The sequence below is a fragment of the Gorilla gorilla genome, chromosome 5 (genome assembly GCF_029281585.2).
Source record: "Gorilla gorilla gorilla isolate KB3781 chromosome 5, NHGRI_mGorGor1-v2.1_pri, whole genome shotgun sequence".
Classification (NCBI taxonomy): Eukaryota; Metazoa; Chordata; class Mammalia; order Primates; family Hominidae; genus Gorilla; species Gorilla gorilla.
Window position 1 is genome coordinate 178,099,260 of NC_073229.2, and position 21,135 is coordinate 178,120,394.

The window sequence follows — 21,135 nt, forward strand, 5'->3', positions numbered from 1 at the left end:
GATCACGCTTGATTTATTGATGGCAGTTCCACCAGGCCTAATCGCCACACACCAGCAAAGAGGCAGGCTATGCTATAGTACAAGCCACTAGCCCGCCTCTCAGAACCTCTCATTTCCTTTCCATCGTGGAAATCTATCCTCAAGGAAATAATTTCTCAGTGTTCCATCTGCTATTCTACTACTCCTCAGGGATTATTCAGGCCCCCTCCCTGCCCTACACATCAAGCTGGAGGATTTGCCCCAACCCAGGACTGGCAAATTAGCTTTACTCAACATGCCCTGAGTCAGGAAACTAAAATACCTCTTAAGTCTAAATAGACACTTTCACTGAATAAGTAAAGGCCTTTCCTACAGGGTCTGAGAAGGCCACCGCAGTCATTTCTTCCCTTCTGTCAGACATAATTCCTCAGTTTAGCCTTCCCACCTCTATACAGTCTGATAACAGACCAGTCTTTATTAGTCAAATCAGCCAAGCAGTTTTTCAGGCTCTTAGTATTCAGTGAAACCTTTATATCCCTTACGGTCCTCCATCTTCAAGAAAAGTAGAATGGACTAAAGGTCTTTTAAAAACACACCTCACCAAGCTCAGCCACCAACTTAAAAAGGACTGGACAATACTTTTACCACTTTCGCTTCTCAGAATTCAGGCCTGTCCTCGGACTGCTACAAGGTACAGCCCATTTGAGCTCCTTTTTATTAGGCCCCAGTCTCATTCCAGACACCAGACCAACTTAGACTGTGCCCCAAAAAAACTTGTCATCCCTACTATTTTCTGTCTAGTCATACTCCTATTCTCCGTTCTCAACTACTCATATATGCCCTGTTCTTGTTTACACTGCCGGTTTACACTGTTTCTCCAAGCCATCACAGCTGATATCTCCTCTTGCTATCCCCAAACTGCCACTCTTAACTCTTGAAGTAAATAAATAGTCTTTGCTGGCAGGACTATGCTGAATCTCCTTAGGCACTCTCTAATCAGATGTCCTGGGTCCTCCCAATTCTTAGACCTTTTATACCTGTTTTTCTCCTTCTGTTATTCCATTTAGTTTTTCAATTCATACAAAACTGTATCCAGGCCATCACCAATAATTCTACACGACAAATGTTTCTTCTAACAACCCCACAATATCACCCCTTACAGCAAAATCTTCCTTCAGCTTAATCTCTCCCACTCTAGGTTCCCACGCCGCCCCTAATCCCGCTTGAAGCAGCCCTGAGAAGCATCACTCATTCTCTCTCCATACCACCCCCAAAAATTTTCGCCACCCCAAGACTTCAACACTATTTTGTTTTATTTTTCTTATTAATATAAGAAGGTAGGAATGTCAGGCCTCTGAGCTCAAGCCAAGCCATCGCATCCCCTGTGACTTGCACGTATACATCCAGATGGCCTGAAGTAACTGAAGATCCACAAAAGAAGTAAAAATAGCCTTAACTGATGACATTCCACCATTGTGATTTGTTCCTGTCCCGCCCTAACTGATCAATGTACTTTGTAATCTCCCCCACCCTTAAGAAGGTTCTTTGTAATTCTCCCCATCCTTGAGAATGTACTTTGTGAGATCCACCCCTGCCCGCAAAACATTGCTCTTAACTTCACCGCCTATCCCAAAACCTATAAGAACTAATGATAATCCACCACCCTTTGCTGACTCTCTTTTCGAACTCAGCCCACCTGCACCCAGGTGAAATAAACAGCCATGTTGTTCACACAAAGCCTGTTTGGTGGTCTCTTCTCACGGACGTGCATGAAACATACTGCACTACAGCCTCAAACTACTGGGCTCAAACAATCTCCCTGCCTCTGCCTCCCAAGTACTCTTGAACCTGGTGCCATCACTATTGGAAAGGCTGAAGCAGGAAGAATGAGCCCAGTAGAGCATGCTACAGGTGCATGCCACCATGCCTGGCTTTGGTGGTGTTTTTTTAATGTATCTAAGCACACTTCTCCAAATATAAATCCCTGTTACATTAAAAAGGCAGAACCTTAGATCTAATGAAAACTAAAAGAAAGCTTGATTAATCTTCAGGAGAATAAAATATATCTTGCATATTATTCAGCCTCAAATATTTATCTTGGTTCTCTGTAGGGAGTGGTTCTTAATCATTTTTATTCCAAGGATTCTCTGGTAATTCAATGCAAAACAATAAGAACCTAGAGTCATCACTAGATAATCAGAAACTGAGGAAGGAGTAAATGATCCAAAGAAATAAAGATGCATTTTGCCTTGTTACAGGAATTGCAAGGAGAGACATTCCCAATGCTGGAGGGTCTTCAAAAGTCCCACAGAAGCACTCCATGAGCTAAAGAGTCTGTTTTAAACACCTGCCAAGTTTAGTAAAAGCTGACATTCGCTTGCCATCACAGCATAAGTCAAGCAAGAATTCTTCCCCTCCACTTGCCTCCCTTTGTATCCACATGCTCCAATTCAGGATGAGTCTGTAACCTAACTATCAAAATCTCATAAGTAAGTGCAAGGAAAAATAAGTCAACTTCAGCTATAAACTTAGCTTTAAAAGTCCTGAAAGTATAAGAAAAATAATATGGTCAATTACAGTATATTTCAGAAATGCAAAAATGATTCAACCTCAAAAAATTTAACAATGTGATATTATGCAACAGTGTTCAAAAGTGGAGAAATTAATATCGTCTTCTTATTAGGAGTCTAAATGCATTTAATAAAAGCTAACACCTATTTACAAATAAAAGCTTTTAGAAAACTAGAAATATAAGATAGTTTCTTTAACTTGATATACTCTATCAAATCCCTATAGGAAAGATTCTATTTAATGGGAAAACTAGAGAAGGTTGGAAACAAGAAAAGAATCTCTCCCCTACAATTCACCTTAGAAGAGGAGATATTGACCAATGCAGTAAGATGAGAGGAAAAAGATAGGGAAAAATTGTATGAAACAAGATCAAATTATATGCTGTTATTTATATCACAAACACAAGAAAATCAAAAGAGATTAGAATCAGGTTAGAATCAGAGTCAGACAGATATTTGCTTTGTGTGTATCAATCTCCAAAAGCCGTATGTTCCTCTATGTATTTTCATGAGTAATTGTGATGGTTAGTTTTATGTTATCAATTTGGCTAAGCTGTAGTGCTCAATTATTTGAATGAAACACTAATCCAGTTGTTGCTGTGAATATATTCTATAGATGCGGTTAACATCTTCCATCAGTTGACTTCAAGTAAAGATTACCCTTGGTAATGTGAATGGGCCTCATCTTATTATTTGAACACCTTACGAGAAAGTACAAGTTTTCCACAAAGGAACCTTTCCACAAGACTGCAGTATTAACTCCCGCCTTCGTTTCCAGCCTGCAGGCCCGCCCTACAGATCCCGAACTTACTAGCCCCCACAATTAGGTAAGCTAATCCCTTAAAATATATATAGATACGAGATAGAAAGAGAGAGAGACAGAGTGTGAGAGAGAGATATCCTATCAATTATGTTTCTCTGGAGAATTTTTAATACAATGAGTAAAATAGGAAAATGAGATATATTTTGCAATGGTGTGAAAATCTGTATCTTATCGAGAAACTAAGCTTTATAAAAATTAGTAAGACCAATACAGATAAAAATGTAAGCTTTATTAAAAGACATAAAATAAGTGAGATGACATGATTATGGATGGGACTTTTTAATATCCAATGCAATTGCAACTTTAATCTCAGGCAGATTTTAGTAGAATGTGAGAAACATGTCCCAAAATAAATGTGGAAGAATAAAGATTGACAAACAGCTAAGGAAATTATTGAAATAATTTTTGAAAAAGGAGAATCCACCTGCTGGATATAAGCACGTGTTATTTTTTTCCTTCAACTTTTATTTTAAGTTCCAGGATACATATGCAGGATGTACAGGTTTGTTGTATAGGTAAACATGTGCCATGGTGGTTTGCTGCACAGATCAACCCATCACTTAGGTAGTAAGCCCAGCATCCCTTAGCTATTCTTCCTGATGTTCTCCCTCCTCCCTCTACCACCCCTCAAAAGGCCCCATTGTGTGTTGTTCCCCCTCAGGGGTCCATGTGTTTTCATCATTCAGCTCCCACTTATAAGTGAGAATACACAGTGTTTGGTTTTCTGTTCCTGCATTGGTTTGCTGAGGATAACGGCTTCCAACTACATCCATGTCCCTGCAAAGGACATAATCTAGTACTTTTTTATGGCTGCATAGTATTCCATGGTGTCATATGCTACATTTTTTTATCCAGTCTATCATTGATGGGCATTTGGGTTGATTCCATGTCTTTGCTATTGTGAATAGTGCTGCAATAAACATATGTGTGCATGTGTCTTTATAACAGAATGATTTATATTGCTTTGGGTTTGTACCTAGTAATAGGATTGCTGGGTCAAATGGTATTTCCACCTCTAGATCTTTGAGGAATTACCACACTATCTTCCACAATGGTTAATCTAATTTACACTCCCACCAACAGGGTGAAAGTATTCCTTTTTCTCTGCAATCTTGCCACCATCTGTTGTTTTTTCACTGTTTAATAATGGCCATTCTGACTGGCGTGAGATGGAATCTCATTGTGGTTTTGATTTGCATTTCTGTAATGATCAGTGATGTTGAGCTATTTTTCATATGTCTGTTGGCTGCATGTATGTATTATTTTGAAAAGTGTTCATATCCTTTGCCCACTTTTTAATGGGGTTGTTTGTTTTTTTCTTGTAAATTTGTTGAAGTTCCTTGTAGACTCTGGATATTAGACCTTTATCAGATGGATAGATCGCAAAAATATTCTTTCATTCTGTAGGTTGTCTGTTCACTCTGGTGATAGTTTCTTTTGCTGTGCAGAAGCTCTTTAGTTTAATTAGATCCCATTTGTCAATTCTTTCTTTTGTTGCAATTGCTTTTGGCATTTTTGTCATGAAATCTTTGCCCGTGCCTATATAAGTACATATTTTAAATCCATTGATATCAAATCAGTGCAGTGCAGGTCATGCACAGGAAGTGACACATAGATCAATGAAATGAAGTATTTCCCTAGTCACATGTAAGTGACAAAACTTTAAGACATTGCAAATGACAGAAGACAGAGCAGATTATATAATAAATAATGTTGGGAAAATTGGCTTGTTACAAGAAGAGAACAAGTAGATTTCCTACCACACAGTTCATGCAACTGTAAAAGTGTTAAATCTAAATGTTAAAGGGCAGGTTGTAAAACACTTTAAAGATTTCAGAGAGTTGTTTCGTAAATTTGAGTTGCGAAATAATTTCTTAAGACTCCAAAAGACCAATTTGCTTTTAAATGTATAAATAGTATAATTTAATTACACAAAGTAAGCCATTTATTTTTTACAAACAACTTAACCCTAAAAATATCAAGTTGATAGAATTGTATATAATTCCTCTCTAAAAGTAGATTAAATAATTCCATTTTTGAAATGGAGAATTGAAATGATTCTCAAAACCCATGAATGAGCTGAGATTTATAACTTAAGGAGCAGTGCTTTGTGCACAGATTTTCTAAATCTTACTTAATCACTTCTCCAACTGAAACTACTCTTGTCAGTTACTCACAAATAATTCTTCCTACCCCTTTGTCAGGATAAGTTCTAGGCATGGTGGTAGAGTTTACATATTTTGTCTTAAGATTCCCCAACAATTTTCTAAATCCTCTCAGATCTGATTTTTCAATTCATCTGTGTCGACACAGGAGTCTGCTAGAGAAATGCTCACAGGTACTGTACATTCCCTGGAGAGGTAGCACAAAAATACTAAGACATACGATCAAAAGACCTAGGTTCCACATCTATGCCTCCCACTACCAGCTCTGTGACCTTAGGAAAGTATATTGTCACTTTTTGTCAAGTATACATATGGCTAAAACTAGGGGGACAATGAGCTTGCAAGGCCCTTCATAGTTCTAACAACTATAATTCTGCCATTACCAATGATGCTAATGTGAGATTATAAATCATGGTAGACCAAAGTGAAAGATATTTGGGAATAGGCCCCATGGACTCTGACACTGCAAATACAGTGTCAGTTACCTAGTACTTTTATGACAACAACTGACCCTATCCTCAATATGGTAAGAAAAATTTCTGTTTTCTGGGTTCTTTAGTTGTTGACAACAGAAAAACAAAATTGGCTAAATTAAGCAAGAAAATTTTTTAAAAAAATTATTCGAAGCAAATGTGATGAGTCATGAAATTGAAAAACAGAGCCGGTAAACTAAGTTTCTTAAAGAACAGTGTGATAATTAATTTTATGTGTCATCTTGACTGTACCACAGGGTGCCCAGATATTTGGTTAAACATTATTCTGGGTGTGTCTGTGAGGGTGTTTCTGAGCTGGGGCATCAGACTTCCCTTGTCTTCGGATGCAGACTTGCGCTGGAACTTACACCATCAGCTCTCTTGGGTATCCAGATTGCTGAATGCAAATCTTAGGACTTCTCAGCCTCCATAATCCAATTCCTTATAATACATATTGGTACATATATTTATATAATATATACAGAAGCTGAAAAACTAATGTACATATATATATATATATATATCCTATCCATTTGTTTTTCTGGAGTCCCTGACTATATATACAGAAACTCAAAAATCCCTTGGGATGATGAGAAAAAAGACAGAGAGCATCCCCACATCACTGTGGAGGTACTTCTTCACCAACTACTTCCTCTCTTCATTTCATCTGTGAGAGCTATTTTGCCTTAGTTGGATTATAAACTTATCATCTCTTGGCCAAGGGAAGTCAAAGCATCTTGGTTGAAATAATGGACAAGGCTGACTGCAATAAAAGAGAGAGATCTTTTTCTCAAAGAGAATCAAGATAGCTACCACACAAAGGAGAAATTAATCTTGGATAAGCAAGAACAACACCTCTCACAACAATTACTCACGGAAATCTCTGACATTGTCATAATTGTCATTTTCTGAGCCTTTGCTCACATTGGAAGCTCTCCGCTGTCAGGCCTAATAGAATCAGAGAAATTATCGATACTCTGCAGCTCATCTTCATCTGAAATGGTAGTTTACTTGCTTGGACTTGTTGGGGACCCTCTGCTGTTTTTATTCCCCCCATTCCTTTTCTCGAATCTCTTCAAACAATCAAAAAAGAAAAAAAACTAAGAATATGTATTTACATTTTTTATCAATGTCTCAAAAGAATTTTAATGTCTTTAAAAAGCATGTTTTTCTCCAGGCACAGTCAGTCTTGGTAATTTACTATCCATACTTTCATAGGGATAGAGTAAGATGTGCAAAACCAAATGAGGTAGAGTTCATTTTGAAAATAGAGAAAGATATTATAGTCTAGAAAATCACTGACAGAACTACTTCTGCTCCATTATGACCAAACTCTTTTTTAGAATTAAGAATCCATCATGCTGGCAAGAAATGTGCTTGGAAGGATGCAGAGTTATTCTGCAATCTCAATGAGAAAAGATGTAGAGGTGGCAAAAGACAATTTTGCAAACTTCCTAAATGTGTCTACACTCAAGTTACTACTTTCCTTCAGCAACCTGGATTTGATTATAAGGATGACTGAATAGTATAAAATAGGTTTGTTTTAGTCTCATGGTTTCTTGGAGATTTAATTCCTATGTGATTTTGATTACCTTTTTACAAAATGGGACAAAATGTGGCCACTATATATTGAATGTTTCAGCAGATGCTATCTGGTCTTACCCAGTGGTAAACTGCACGACCATCTGACCTCCCTGAAGTTGCAGCCAAATACAGCACTGAGAGTGTATGTGCCCTTTGTGAATATTGCACTTCTTGTTACTTTGAAGAAGTCCTTTTCCCTGACACTCTAGAAATAAGGAGAAGCCTAGCCCCGGAGAAGAGCTTTACTGATGCCCACTACCACAGAACTGCCTGTGCCCATGGAGACACACCTGCAGCGATAGAATCCTCTTCCTATTTTTGCCCCAGTCTGTGTAGTTATTTGCAATGGAGACAAGCAAAGAGAAATTGGAAGAAATATCTGACTTAAACAGAGCATTTGAAATGCAGGGGTTTCATGTGTTAATATAGACAAAGATTCCATCTGGAGTTGAAATCTGGTCTGATTTTAAAAATATGTAATAATATGTGAATAAACCATCTTAAAAATACAGGAGTTCAAGACCAGCCTGGGCAACACGGTGAAACCCCGTCTCTACTAAAATACAAAGAATTAGCCGAGCATGATGGTGGGCACCTGTAGTCCCAGGTACTCAGGAGGCTGAGGCAGGAGAATTGCTTGAACCTGGGAGGCAGATGTTGCAGTAAGCCAAGATCACGCCACTACACTCCAGCCTGGGTGACAGAGCGAGACTCTGTCTCACCAAACCAAACAAAACAAAACAAAACAAAAACAAAACTGACTCTTTTGGAGAGCAAGCTTTTACTAAGCCTGTGACCTCAGCTATGTCATTTAATTTCTCTTAGTCTGGTCTTATTTATCTGTTTAGTAGTATCTGCCTCACCCAACTCAGAGGACAATTTGAAATAATGGATGTGAAAACACAATGTAAATCCAAAGTGAAGTGAAATGGAATTATTTCTGGGAAACAGTCTGATGTAATTCAAATAAAATAGGCATTGCAGTTAGGAGATCTTGGTCCAGCTGAAGATTCTTAATAGCAAGGTATATATTTTGGCATTTTCAATTACAGGAACATGAACTAGCAATAAATAGTAGAAAAATCATTAGCTCAGGTTTGTAGTCAGACAGACATAGGTTCAAGTACAGACTCTGCCACTTAATAATTTTTGTTGTCACACAGCACCTTCCCCTGTCTAATACTCAATTTTCCCTCTTGCAAAATGAGAAAAATATTTTCTATCACGACCAAAATTAAACTGGCAATATACCCATAAAAGGAAAGAGAAAGATCAAATGAAAAAAGTTAAGGCAGCCTCAGATGCAAGAGGAGCTGAAGAAATGTAAAAGGTGGTGATAAACTACACCAAAAGAAGAACAGCTGCAGATTCTAAAAACCAAAAAGTAATCAGGTATTTTAAATGAAAATGAGAATTTTGCTTAGCATTAACGGGGAAAAAAACCTCCCAGTTAAAAAGGCTAGAGAAAGGTAACTTTAGTAATCTAAACCAGCTAAAAACTAGTGAGATTTTGCAGGGGCAACAAACGAGGTCAGGGTATTTCATCACCTACTCAGAATTACGCATTAAAAAATATGTGGATAGGATATTCTTCGGCCTAAGCAACTAAAAAGATGGGTGTGTAAATATGTCAAAGCTGTATGGTCATGGAAACATATGTCTTCTTTTCTTTCTTTTTCTTCAACTTTTAACTTCCAGGGTACACTTGCAGGATGTGCAGGTTTGTTACGTAGGTAAACATGTGCCATGGTGGTTTGCTTTACAGATCAATCCATCACCCAGGAATTAAGCCGAATTAAGCCCAGCAACCATTAGCTATTGTTCCTTGTGCTCTCACTCCCCCTGGCCACCCTGACAGACCCCAGTGTGGGTTGTTTTCCTCCATGTGTCCATGTGTTCTCATCATTCAGCTCCCACTTATAAGTGAGAACATATAGTGTTTGGTTTTCTGTTCCTGCGTTAGTTTGCTGAGGATAACGGCTTCCAGCTCCATACAAGTCTCTGCAAAAGACATAATCTCATACCTTTTATGCCTGCATAGTATTCCATGGTGCATATGTACATTTTCTTTATCCAGTATATCATTAATGGGAATTTGGGTTGATTCCATGTCTTTGCTATTGTGAATAGTGCTGCAGTGAACGTATGTGTGTATGTGTCTTTGTAATAGAATGATTTCTATTCCTTTGTGTTTATACCCAGTAACAGGATTGCTGGGTCAAATGGTATTTCCACCTCTGATCTCTGAGGAATCGCCATAGTCTTCCACTATGGTTGAACTAATTTAAACTTCCACCACAGTGCTAAAGTGTTCCTCTTTCTCTGCAACCTTGCCAGCATCTGTTGTTTTTTTTGACTTTTTAATAGTAGCCATTCTGACTGGTGTGAGATGGTTATCTTATTGGGGTTTTAATTTGCATTTCTCTAATGATCAGTGATGTTGAGTTATTTTCATGTTTCTTAGCCACATGGATGTCTTCTTTTGGGAAGTGTCTGTTCATGTCCTTTGCCCACTTTTTAATGGGATTGTTTGTTTTTTTCTTTTTTTATAAATTTAAGTTCCTTGTAGACCCTGGATACTAGATCTTTGTCAGATGGATAGATCGCAGAAATTTTCTCCCATTCTGTGGGTTGTCTGTTCACTCTGATGATAGTTTTTGTTGTTGTTGTTGTTGTTTGCTGTACAAAAGTTCTTCAGTTTAATTAGATACCATTTTTCAATTTTTGCTTTCATTGCTATTGCTTTTGGCATTTTCATCATGAAATCTTTGCCAGTGCTTATGTCCTGAATGGTACTGCCTGGGTTTTCTTCTAGAGTTTTTACAGTTTTGGGATTTACATTTAAGTCTTTAGTCCCTCTTGAGTTAATTTTTGTATAAAGTATAAGGAAAGGGTCTAGTTTCAATTATCTGCATATGGCTAGCTGGTTCTCCCAGCACCATTTATTAAATAGGGAATCCTTTACCCACTCTTTGTTTTTTTCAGGTTTAAGATCAAATAGTTGTAGGTGTGTGGTCTTATTTCTGAGTTCTCTATTCTGTTCCATTGGTCTATGTGTCTGTTTTTGTACTGGTACCATGCTGTTTTGGTTACTGTAGCCTTATCGTATAGTTTAAAGTCAGGTAGCATAATGCCTCCAGCTTTGCTTTTTTGCTTAGGATTGTCTTGGCTATTCAGGCTCTTATTTGGTTCCATATGAATTTTAAAATAGTTTCTTCTAATTCTGCTAAGATTGTCAATGGTACGTTAATGGGAATAGCATTGAATCTGTAAATTACTTTGGGTAGTATGGCCATTTTCACAATATTGATTCTTCTTATCCATGAGCATGGAATGTTTTTTCATTTGTTTGTGTCCTTTCTGATTTCTTTGAGCAGAGGTTTGTAGTTCTCCTTGAAGAGGTCCTTCACTTCAATTAGCTGTATTCCTAGGTATTTTATTCTTTTTATGGTAATTGTGAATGGAAGTTTATTCATAATTTGGCTCTCTGCCTGCCTGTTGGTGGTGTATAGGAACGTTAGCAATTTTTGCACATTGATTTTGTATCCTGAAAATTTGTTGAAGTTGCTCATCAGCTTAAGAAGGTTTTGGGCTGAGACTATGGGGTTTTCTAAATATAGGATAATGTCATCTGCAAACAGGGATAATTTGACTTCCTCTCTCCCTGCTTAAATACCCTTTAATTCTTTCTCTTGCCTGATTACCCTGGCGAGAACTTCCAATGCTATGTTGAATAGGAGTGGTGAGAGAGGCATCTTTTTCTTGTGCCAGTTTCCAAAGGGAATGCTTCCAGCCTTTGCCCATTCAGTATGATATTGGCTACGTGTTTGTCATATATGGCTCTTAATATTTTGAGATATGTTCCTTCAATACCTAGTTTATTAAGAGTTTTTAACATAAAGGGATGTTAAATTTTATCAAAGGCCTTTTCTGCATCTATTGAGATAATCATGTGGTTTTTGTCTTTGTTTATGTTTATGTGATTAATTACATTTATTAATTTGCATGTGTTAAATCAAACTTGTATCCTGGGGAATAAGCCAACTTGATTGTGATAGACAGGCTTTTTAGATGTACTGCTTGATTCAGTTTGTTCGTATTTTATTGAAGATTTTTGCTTCGATGTTCATCAGGGGTATTGGCCTGAAGTTTTCTTGTTTTGTTGTTGTATCTCTTTCAGGTTTTGGTACCAGGATGATGCTGGCTTCATAAAATGAGTTAGGGAGGAGTCCCTCCTTTTCAATTGTTTGGAATAGTTTCGGTAAAAATGATACCAGCTCTTCTTTTTACCTCTGACAGAATTCAGCTGTAAATCTGTCTTTTTTTTTTTTTTTTTTTTTTTTGGCTTGGCAGGCTATTGATTACTACTTCAATTTCAGAACTTGTTATTGGTCTATTCAGGGATTCAATTTCTTCCTGGCTCAGTCTTGGGAGGGTATATGTGTCCAGGAATTTATCCATTTCCTCTAGATTTTCTAGTTTATGTGTATAGAAGTATTCATAGTATTCTCTAATGGTTGTTTGTATTTCTGTGGGGTCAGTGGTGATATCCCCCTTATTTTGATTGTATCTGTTTGGTTCTTCTCTCTTTTCTTCTTCATTAGTCTAGCTAGCAGTCTATTTTATTATTATTTTTAAATAACCAGCTCTTGGATTCATTTATTTTTTGAAGCGTTTTCCGTGTCTCTATCTCTCAGTTCTGCTCTGATCTTGATTATTTCTTTTATCCTGCTAGCTTTGGGGTGTGTTTTCTCCTGGTTCTCTAGTTCTTTTAGCTGTGATGTTAGGTTGTTGATTTAAGATCTTACTAGCTTTTAGATGTGGGCATTTAGTAATATAAATTCCTTTAACACTGCTTTAGCTGCGTCCCAGAGATTCTGGTACATTTTCTCTTTGTTCTCATTAGCTTCAAAGAACTTCTTGATTTCTGCCTTAAATTTATTATTTACCCGGGAGTCATTCAGGAGCAGGTCGTTTACAGTTGGTAGCTCCAGATTTCTAGCCAATAACCATATATTTAACACCACCTTACAAACAGGAAAAGAGAAATGCCAGAAACATGTTTAAATGCTTTCTCACAGTAACAGCAAAGCACACAGAGTGAAGGGAACATGAGAGTTCCTTTACATTTTAAACATCTTTGGAAAGATGCACAACTTTGATGCCATTTCAGGGTGCTCCGGACACCCATGGCCACTTCATATAAAGCGCTCACAATTTCTAGGGCACTTTGAGAGACTCCAATATGATTGTAGTGAAATTTTGTAATTAAACCTAATGAGGGCAACAGACACTTCTCAAATAAGAGATGTGTCAATTATAGTGCTCCCTTACTCTAAGGCATTCACAAGGAGACAGATAAACAGGTTTTTTTTACTCATCCTACTCCTCCTTCTTCTCTTCTTCCTCCTCGTCTTCTTCATCTTCCTCTTCCATCTTCTTCCGGGCAACTTTAGCAGGATCCTTTGCACCAGCAAACTTTCCTTTAAACTTATAGTCAGCAGCATTCTTCTCATATTTCTCCTTCAGCTTGGCCATCTTAGGGATGTAAGGCTGCTTTTCATTGTCACTTAGGTTATTCCACATCTCACCCAGTTTTCTTTTTTTTGCCATGTCACCAATAGAGTTGCCAGGGTTTGTGGATTTTATCTTGGGGCTGAATTCTTAACAGAACAGGAAGAATGCAGTCGATGGCCTTTTGGGGGCATTAGGGTCCTTCTTCTTGTCTCACTTAGCTGGTCCATAATCCTTCATTTCCCAATCATAGCATACTTTATCCGCCTTTGCCACTTCACCAAATTTAGGCTTCTCTTTCCCAGACTCTGTCTTCTACCTCTCAGAGCACTTCTTGGAAAATTCTGTAAAATTGACAGGGAGACCTCTGGGTTTTTCTTCTTATGTTCTTCTCTGCACATCTGCCCAAAGAAGGCATAAGCAGACATATTGCCCTTTTTTCTCGGGGTTGTCATTAGCCATCCTGACTGTAGTGTTCACTAGTCTAAGCAATGCAGGGCATGACACGCAGCTCGGCACTCCCCAGCCTCCTCACACTAGCTGCCTCCACGAGAGCCACCTATTCGCTATTCCTTTCTTTCTCTTGTTTTCTTTTGTTTCTTTTGTTTTTTATTTTTATTTTATTTTATTTTTTTTTTTTTTTATTTAGACAAAGCCTCACTCTGTCACCCAGGGTGGAGTGCAGTGGTGTGATCTTAGCTCACTGCAACCTCTGCCTCCCGGGTTCAAGCGATTCTCCTGCCTCAGTCTCCTGAGTAGCTGAGACTAGGTGCCCGCCACTACACCCGGCTAATTTTTGTATTTTTAGTAGAGATGGGGTTTCGCCATGTTGGCCAGGCTGGTCTCGAACTCCTGACCTCTGGTGATCCACCTGCCTCAGCCTCCCAAAGTGCTAGGATTACAGGTGTGAGCCACGGCACCCAGCCCTCTTCTTTTCAAAGTAAGTTTCCAGTGGGCTTTTCTGGAGGCCCAAGTAATTTGCATTTATCAGTTTATAGGATTTAGATTCTGCAGTGAAGCCAGGGATAACACAAGTAAAGCAAACTTTTGAAATTAAAGCAACATGCAGCTACATAACCAAAGAGCTCTATCTTATAGCTGTGGTAAAATATTTATGAGACAAGAATTTCACAACAAAGCTGAAAAATATGTTAGATGCATATTGGTGGAGAATATTTTATTTTCTTTTTTTTTCTGAGAAGAATTGAATCGATAAGCCACATTTGATGAATGTTATGAATAATTCAGCTGGGTATGTTTGAGCATCAAAGACATATAATTTTTTAAAAAGCCAGAACTTTATCAATATATCAATATACAGTGGTGATGACATAACAAAGTTATTTTAAGGGTACACAGGAATAGGGACTTAGGTTTGGTACAACATCCAAACATCATGAAAACAAGAGCATATTTCATGAAGAATCCAGGGCAACCTTGAGATCTTCTTGTTTCTCTAGCGCTAGGGAAGAGAAATTATTCAAAGTAAACCAGAAGTACAATATGCACAGAGGCCACAAGTAGTCTGGGTGTTATATTTTGCTGCAACCTGAGGAGGAACAGGTAGTCATATTTTCATGCCCATATCCACCATTGGAGTAGCTCAATTACCTCTGTATATCTGCTAATATCTGCCTTGTATCAAATGTCTTCTAGTGACATTCTTTTTCCCCTCTTGACTTCCGCTTGGCCCATAATTTTCTCTTCCCTGTGATTTTGACTCACCAGGAGCCCAGAGGCCATCGGCTTCCTCAAAGGATCCTTTCAGCTTCTACTTGCACTCCAGCAACTTTCATTCACAGTTCATATTCCCAGGAGAGATGAGCTGATTGATCCACCCCATCTTTTCATATCAATCCGTGGCACAATTTCTGACTGGCCTTTGGGTCAGATGCCACTTTCAGTCCAATCATTTGTTAATGGGAAAGTCACATGGTTCATAACAGGGAATTTAGGTGAGGAACTTTCATTCACAAGAATTGGGTCTTGATATATTATGATACCACTCTCAGTGACTATGGAAATCTAAGCAAGTCATTAACTAGCTTTAAGCACTCTGTGCCTGTCTCACCAGATTTTTGTAATCATCATATGAAATAATTTATGTGAGAGCCCTTTGTAACTTCTAAAGTAAAGTATCATGATATGAATATGCATACATTTAATTCTTTTCTTTTTCTTTTTTCTTTTTTTTTTTTTTGAGACAGGGTCTCACTCTGTTGCCCAGGCTGGAGTGCAGTAGCATGATCTGGGCTCACTGCAACCTCCACCTCCCGGTTCAAGTGATTCTTCTGCCTCAGCCTCTCAAGTAGCCCGGACTACAGGCACATGCCACCACACCTGGCTAATTTTTGTATTTTTAGTAGAGATGGGGTTTTACCATGTTGTCTAGGCTGGTTTCGAACTCCTGGCCTCAAGTGATCCACCTGCCTTGGCTTCCCAAAGTGCTGGGATTACAGTTGTGAGCCACTGTGTCAGGTCTCTTAAATTTATTTTTTAAATTATTCAGTTCCATGTATGTAACGATTGGCTCTGAGGAATTTGTGGTCAGTTCTCAAGAATAAGGTGCTTGTTACAGATTCCCTTAAATGTGCCAACAGTCTGAATGAGAGCTTCTTAATGTAATTCAGGTCATTTCAGTTCAGATGAATATTTCTGTGTGTCTCTTCAGTACATAATGAACTACATTAAGGTCTCTAGCCCAGTGCTGAACACTGTCCGGTTTTTAGGAGTAGGACACTATGTATGTCTTCCCCCCACCACACACACACAAATATCTTATTTTGAAAATATTTTCATGACTCTAGTAATTATTTATCAATTGCCAGCTTCCAGGAAGATACTACATAGGCCTTATCCTCAAGGTCTGACCATGTTGAAGGACTTAAAAATGGATTTCACAATACTATAACATATAAAGAGGAACTATTGTTTTTTGAGATAGTTTATCCAGCTGCACAACTGGACTAAGTAGGGGGTATAGCCCCCACACAAGGTCACTCTCACTTCTGACACCAGTTGAATGTTTAGGGATGGGAACGGATTTCCAAAACCACCTTTGTATTTGATAATTCACTGGAAAGGCTCACAAAACTCTCTAAAAGCTGTTATACTCGTGATTATGGTTTACTACAAGGAAAGGATGCAAATTAAAATCATCCAAGGAAAGAAGTACGTAAGACAGAGTCCAGGGAAGGTGGCACACAGAGAGCTTCTGCTGTCTTCCCCCCTGGCATCATGGACACATTCCTTTCCCAGCACCAATGTGAGACAACATGCATGGAGTATTGCCAACCAGGAAAGCTCACCCAAGCTTTTGTTGTCCAGAGATTTTATTGCGGCTCAATCACACACTGCTGTGTGGTTAATCTTTAGTCTCCAGGATTTGCCAGAAGTCATACTGACATCTTTAACCTCCAGTTCCCTCCAGAGACAAAACTCAAACCACATGGCCAAAAGTCCCATCATAAATCACGTTGTCAGACTGTCAGATGGTCAAAGCCTCCAGGCAAACAAAGACCCTCCTCCCCTCAGGCATGAAATATCAGGCATTTAGATCTCACCTTCCAGTAGCTTAGGGCAAAGTCCAGACCTCTCTTTGAGTAAGGTTAATTCTTCACTACACAATAACTAAGTGTAATAAGTGACATTTAACTCAATGAGAATTCTAGTAAGATGATGCTCAGGGAGGTTAGAAACCACTGGTGAGGCTGGGATAGAATCACATAAAATTGATATGCTGTATACAGAGGTAAAATTGTGAACCAAGATAATCTAAGAAAGCAAACAAGGCAGGTTTTTCTATTTTCAGCCTGTCTTCCCATTTACTTAAGATAGTTTTACTGAGGTAAAACTTATGTAACATAAAATTCACACATTTAAATTGTACAATTCAGTATTTTTATTAAACTTACAGAGCTGTGAAACCATCACCACAATCTGAGCATTTCCACCACCCCAGAAAAATCCCCTCTGCCCATTTTTCAAATCCTGTTCTCACTCCCTACCCTAGGAAACCCCTGATATACTTTCTGTTTCTATAGATCTGATGTTTCTGCACAGTGCATATCAATGGAATTCTACAACATGTAGTCATTTGCATTGCACTTTTTAACATAATGTTTTGAAATTCATTCATGTCATAGCATCAATCAGTGGTTTAACCCTTTTCATTGCTGAGTTGTATTCCGTTGTATGGCTACACCATACATTTTGTTTATCCATTCACCGTCTGATCGATTTTTGGATTGCTTTTATTTATTCCAATTATGAATAATGGTGCTATTAATGAACAACTTGTTATGTCGATATAGTTTATTTTTTCTTGGGTAGATATGCAATAGCGGAATTGTCAGTTTTTGGTAAGTTTATGTATAACTCAAAGAAACTATCAAGCTGTTTTTAAAAGTGCTTGTCACATTTTACATTCCCACCAACAATGGGAGTGTCCAGTTCCTACACATTGTGCCAACACTTGTTATTTTCTGCTTTTTTTACTGTAATCCTTTTAGTGGGTAAAAAGTTATTTCACATGTATTTTTCTTTTCTTTTCTTTTTTTTTTTAGACAGAGTCTCGCTCTGTTGCCCAGGCTGGAATGCAGTGGCGCCATCTCGGCTCACTTCAAGCTCTGCCTCCTGGGTTCACGCCATTCTCCTGCCTCAGCCTCCCGAGTAGCTGGGACTGCGGGCACCCACCACCACACCCGGCTAATTTTTTGTATTTTTAGTAGAGACGGGGTTTCACTGTGTTAGCCAGGATGGTCTCAATCTCCTCACCTCGTGATCTGCCTGCCTCGGCCCCCCAAAGTGCTAGGATTACAGGCGTGAGCCACGGCGCCCAGCCCGTATTTTTCAAACTAGTTATAACTGCACTGGAAAACGGCTATCATTGCATCCAAGGAAATAACTACTTCAGTAACAGGTGCTCTATCTCTGCCTTTGCTGTGGAGAAAAGATTTTGCCATGCTTGTTCTTTGTGTTTGAAGCTTTCATATCTGAGAACTGTTACTTGTGATTATCACTGGAATAGACCAAATCCATTGATCTTCACATGACTGTCACATCAAATCTGTCTGGCAGCAAGCACGATGTTATTTCTTTGTAGAATTTCTCACATTTACTAAAAAAGATGATAGCAAAAGTGGAGTGGATAAGATATACATAGGAATTATGGCAGGGTGGACAGGACTGGGAAACATGCTGCATTTAGTTACATGATCAAAATACTTCATGGTGTCATGCAGAATGACTCTGTAAACACAACAATCTGTGCTGACCTATGGATTAAGCTTTAGTTTCTACTAGCAATATTCCACACATAACTGTCTTACTCCCCACTTGCAAAAACCACCATGCACAATAAACTAACATGTGGGAAGTGAGAAAAAATGTAGGAAGAAGAAAAAATAATCCAAAGAAAGAAGGTACACAAGAAAGAAAGACCACTGCTAGAATGTATAAATCATGGTATGATTTATAACTTGTATAAGCAATCACTGAAATATTTAATTTCATGCCATTTGTAATGTAAAGCACAGCCAGGCTGACTAGGTTTGATAGCAGGGGAAGGGGGTTTACAGAAATGGCCTTTCAAGAATACTGGAAGCTGTAGAGAACTACAGCTCAGAAGCCCCTGACCACTGACTCTGTTCACATCCCTCAGTATGATGGCATTGCTTTAATGATGCTGAGTATACATCAGGAACCAGGAGAGCCAACTATTTGTAAACATCCCTCAGTATGATGGCATTGCTTTAATGATGCTGAGTATAGATCAAGAAGCAGGAGAGCCAACTATTTGTGAACATTACCTTAATTCAGTGATTTTCAACTGCATGCTGTTTATTCCCCAGGGTGTAGTTGGCAATGTCTGGAGGCATGTTGGGCTGTCACAACATCTGGTGAGTGGAGCTCAGGCTTGCTGCTAAACATCCTAAAATGCACAGGACAGCCTCCCACAATAAAAAATTATCCAGTCCAAAGTCGGTAGTTCTGAGGCTGAGGAATGCTGCTTTGAATAGAGGCACACTGATTATTTGCGTAAAGTCTACCTGAATAGTCATGTATGGCCCCAAATTAAAGAACTACTCTACACACTTATTGACCTCATGCTGATACCACTGCCGTTTCACCAGTAACTGCATATACTTATTGAATCTCTAGGCCAAGAAAAGCTGTATTATGATATGCTGCATGCGCTTCTTTTCTGCCTTACTTTCAGTCACTTTTTTTTTTCTAGCCTTGGTGAGTTAAATCATGAACGTAACCTAATCTTACAACAGAGGGAGAAATGTGAATGTTTGTGTAGGTGAGGGTGGCCTCTTCCTGCCTGTCTGTATTGTATCTAAAATGCTAAATCTATCTTTAAAAATTAAAATCCATAGGGAGTCTGAGAGATATTTTAGATAATTGTTTCTAACTCCTTTCTTCTTGCCTTTTTGGCAAAATTGTATTAATAAGAGCAAAACAAACTGCTTTGAGTTTTATCTTGTATGTCCCATAACTGCTTTCAAATTTAAAAAGCATAATGACATGTCTTAGAAAGCAGGTTGCAGGAAGGAAGAAAAAAACAAAAGACTCTAAAAAACATCAACTAGAAAAATAATTCCTACAAAAGTCCCTAAGAAGATTCTAAAAACTGACTGGACTTGGAACATTTCTATTGTGCTGTATTTTATAACACAATTCCAGTCATTGTGGATTTCCCCCAGATTATTTTATATTTTTTGCTTATCTCATTTTGCAAATCAGAGAAAAGACCCTCCTTCTATCGTGCAAATTTACTCTTCCTATTTCTAGCCCATCAATCTTTATGTGTGGTAATAAATGTGATAGATATATTCTGTCACGATAGCTTTATTTTTCAATAATTCTAGGTTTTCCCACTGGAAATTTTTGGGAAATGGTATAGCATACACCTCAGATTTGTCTCTTCCTCCTGAGATAAGGAAAAAAGAAGCTGGGGTAATTTATGCTCCAATTCTTGTCAACCAGTGGCTGAGGACTGTCCTGGGAGAATGTGTGGATGCTAAGAGAAAATGTGTAGAGAGCATAAATGCATTAACAGCTTTTTCAATTCATTTTCAGAGAGTCAGTGATGGCTTCTTTCCCTAAACGATGTCGATATTACATTACTTTTAGTAAAGTTGTACAGCTAAGCACAAAGTAAAACCAGCAATAATGTAACTCCTCCAAATCAAGAGATATGAGTGTGGAAGGGTGGTAGGAGGTAATAAAATTGCACTTTCCTCATCTTGCTTACCAAGGAGTAAGGAGAAAAGGGTGATTTATAAAGAAACAGAAATATATGCTTATTGTTTACATATGTAATTTTTAAAAATCAAGTGGATGGATGGCAGTCACTGGTTTGGTTTTTCTCTTATTATTTCTTCTAACCCTGCTGTTTTGCATCTTTTTTTCTCATCCCTTAGCTACATATTGGGCCAATTCTGTAACTTTCTGGTCACTTTCAGCTACTAAAGTTCAGACTAATTTAATGCATCAATCCGAAACTCGATTTTAATCATAGATCTTCCCTTTCTACCCCACGTCCATTTTCAATAATAGATTTGACTCGTAATCATGGCTGCTAGAGTGACGGGGAGATGGAGTCTACTCTGACTTCCTTCTCCCATTTCATTTTCTGCATTTAGATCTCCTGGGGTTCTGGGGGAGAAATATTAGTGGCAAGGTGTATTTATACAACTACCTGAAGGCTGTTCATGGGCACTAGCCCCTGGTCTTGCTCTGATTTGAGTTCATTTTCCTTGCTGCTGGTGACATTCATGGTCATGAGAGTCCCCAGATGGCTGTACGAGTGTTCTTCTTAGTGCGGTGTTCCCCAGTATTCACCCAGGCCTCATCTGTTATTGTTGCCCCATTCAGAGATAGCAGCAGTGTGTCTCCTTAACCATGACAGTGGTTCATGCCCACAATTACTTTTCTGGAATGGACAAAACCCTGCTAGGGTTAGCAGCCTCCTGAACTCATACTTCCTCATTTAACTGCTATGCCCCATCTCAGGGAGC

General features: G+C 38.5%; 1 pseudogene; it reads right to left on the reverse strand.

The window, feature by feature from the left end:
* Nucleotides 1–12,967: 12,967 nt before the first annotated feature.
* Nucleotides 12,968–20,531, reverse strand: LOC101124227 (high mobility group protein B3-like; annotated as a pseudogene).
* Between the last annotated feature and the right edge of the window lie 604 nt (nucleotides 20,532–21,135).